Raw genomic sequence first — 3,330 nt, 5'->3', positions numbered from 1 at the left:
TAATGAGACTTATTCATAATCCTAAAACATCAATATTTAGGAAGGTCTCACAAATTATTATATATAGCACATAGCTAAATTTCATCATTCATTTAAGGAACATAACTTGATTACCTTTGATCTCCAACAATCTACCATTGACTCATAAGTACTTAAACATAAGTCTTAATACAAGTCACTTGGTGAACACATTCATCACCAACAAGATGAATGTTCCTTGTCTACACTTACTATTATCTGTGAGATAGAATCAACTAGATCGACACTCAACAACATGGCATTCATAATTTTGCCATAAGTGATTTGCACACATCTATTGTTATTCATTAGGAGATATGTATATTTAGGATGCTCTCCCAAATGAAGGTAAAATCTCCATATAGATCTAACAATAATCAAGTGGTAGACGCATCTACTTATAAATCTCGCAAGATTTATTAAAGGTATACAATAACATATAGTACTTTTACTTTCATATGTTAGAATTCACACTTGTGAATTTTTCAATGACTTCTAATGAAGTATGCGACATGAATGTCGTTAGTGTATTTCATCTCAATACACTCACTACGTTCTTTCATTACTCATTCATGATGTGGTTATGCATTTGATGTTTTGTCTTTGACTTTTAGTCAATGTAACAACTCTCAAGTTGTTTATGTCCAAGTATTTTCATGTACTATCCGTTTAAAACCATATTATTTTAAACAACGTATAACCGACGTTATAATTATTTTCCACAAAAATAATTTATACGTCACAACCATTAGTGATTTATTTCTTTGTAAAAAATTGCATGTGTTATACGAAGATATTGAACACAAAACAATAAAATACATTGGAAACTAAATCATAAGTGCCAATTGTAACGCCTCGTATTTCCGAGTCCTTTTTTTTATTATCATTATTATACTCGTAGTTAAATCGGATTGAAAAACCTACTTCCCATGTACACTTTACGTATTCCCAGCTCTGAATAAAATATCGCGAGATATTACGACATTCTTACGACATTCGAGTTTTGATAACGGGTCTCGTAGGGAGTTACTGGCCTCTTAAACACAGAGATTGGGCTTGTGGGCCCTAGGCCCAAGCTCAAATCCCACTAACTAAAACCCTACATATATAATGTACCCTTAAGATCAGTTGTCATTTAGAAAACCCTAAAACATTATACCCTACCCACACATAATGTTTCCCTTTGTTTTCGTTTGTTTGCTACTGGTCCAAGAACACACACAGACAAATTTTGTCTGTTACTTCTTTGAAACATCATCAACTACATCTAAATAAGAACCTCATCATCATCATCCTTACAATCCTACCACAACATCCACAACCAATCACCCCACCCCCCTCTCTTCCTTGCAAAATTCTTGAGACCCGAGAGCCGCACTCCGGCGTCTCCGTTCTCCGGCAGCGAACTCAATCCAGCCGCACCCAAAACCCCTCTGTGTCTCCGCCTTTTGTCTGACAAACGGCCACCACAACCGCAGTCCGGTGGTGGCGTGACAACAAGAAGAGAGAGACAAATAGATCGAGGAGAGAGAGAGAATCGAGGAGAGAGAGAGAAGACGAAGAACGACAGTGACAACACCGCCATACGCGGTGGCGACAGCAGTGGCGTGTGGTGTTTGTCCGGCAAGCAGCGACAGTCTCTGTTTCTTCTCCGGTAAACTTCCATCCAGATTTGTTTAAAGATCTTATGGTCCAGTTTCGTTTTGATTTATTCGATTCAATTCCCGTTCAGGTTCGGTACAGTTGATTTTGGGTCCTGATTGTGCCTTGTTTCAGTCTCTGATCGGGTCAAACCCGGTCAAAGTCAGTCAACTCGGTCAAGACAAGTCAGCGGCTCAGTCAACGGGTGTCGGTTCAGTCAATTCAGTCAACACACGACTTGGTATGATTTAATCGACGCAAACTTTTTTATTATTACCGTTCATATATGTTTAGCTACTTGAAACTTGTATAAAACTCGTTTAGAACTTGTTTAATTACTTAAAACTCGTATAAAACTCATGTAAACTCATATATGTTTTCGTTATAAAACTTGTATAAGTATGTAATGTTTCGTTGATTGTTGAATTTTGACAAATAAATCGACAACATGCGTTATTGGGATCGTCCAAAAACAGAGGAAACTCTGCCCGTTTTTCGTAAAATTCCGTAAAATAAAACGTGTAAATTTTATAAAATGAAACCTATCAAATTCGGCTAATTTTGATGAAATAGATATAAAGGCATAATTATGTTTATTTTTGGACAACATTTCAATTATACTTTTGAAAGAATTGATTTAGAAATATTACTAAAACTATATAAAAAAAATATATATATATATATATATATATATATATACGCAAACATTTTTACCATCTAAATACTTTAATTCCAATTCAAATCCTCCGTCGTAATTCCGTTTACTCATTGCACCATCGCTTGCCCATATAGGGTGACCTCGGTGTTCCATCCTTCTAACCTCATACATTCGTTGACACTTGGATAATCGGATGACTTAGCAATTATGTGAGTATACTCGAACCCATTTTTACTTTTCAACACTTTGGGTGCAACATGTATTCTATATTAAACGCACATGACACTTGAAACTTATTTGAAACATACTCTATCTATTTAAACATGAAACATGAAACTTGTGATACTTGAGACTTTTATGCTATGTGAACGTTTAATCCCTGTGTGTAGTTCCGCCTTAACAATAGTAGCGCTATAGGAGTAATGCACCTCCCCGTTAGTCTTTGGGGTATTGTTAGGAGGAGACATATTAACCTCCCGTGAAACTTTGGGTTAGGTACTTTAACGCATTGGAAACTTGGGCTATCACTTGGACTGCGTAAACTAGCATGGCTGAAACTATTTTATTATGTTCATGTTGGATATGAGTTTTTATTCTACTATGCTATGTAAACAAACTTGTATACTCGCTCTTTGCTTTTGCATTGAAACTCTATTTTAATACATGTTGCAGGTTGATTATTGAAGTATGGATAAATGATGAAACGAGTTTAGGGTGGACTAGATACACACCTAGAAACTTATCTATCTTTTGTTTGTTATGTCGTTGTTGAAACAATGTTGTATTTTGTTTTGAAATCTTGTATGACAATTTAGCAATTGCAATGAAATTTGATTTAATTTAAATATTGTCACATAGTGTTATGACGTTTTGAGCAATCTACACACTTCGTCTCATCCCGATGTTTCCGCCATCGGTTGGGGTGTGACACCAATCACTTTTGAAATTTAAACGAAAGCATAGACAATATGTAGACATCAAATAGCAAAGTGCTTTTATCTTCAACACTTTAT

The 3,330-nt window shown here is 35.5% G+C and overlaps 1 long non-coding RNA gene across 1 annotated transcript; it reads left to right on the top strand.

Moving 5' to 3' along the window:
- The first annotated feature begins 1,187 nt into the window (after positions 1–1,187).
- Positions 1,188–2,520, top strand: LOC118481182. Its single transcript, XR_004864739.1, has 3 exons — positions 1,188–1,672; positions 1,751–1,900; positions 2,452–2,520. It is a non-coding gene; the product is annotated as an uncharacterized LOC118481182 (long non-coding RNA).
- The last annotated feature ends 810 nt before the right edge of the window (positions 2,521–3,330 follow it).

The sequence above is a fragment of the Helianthus annuus genome, chromosome 8 (assembly GCF_002127325.2).
Source record: "Helianthus annuus cultivar XRQ/B chromosome 8, HanXRQr2.0-SUNRISE, whole genome shotgun sequence".
NCBI lineage: Eukaryota > Viridiplantae > Streptophyta > Magnoliopsida > Asterales > Asteraceae > Helianthus > Helianthus annuus.
The sequence above is the reverse complement of the archived record's forward strand: the minus strand, read 5'-3'. Positions and strand labels throughout refer to the sequence as shown.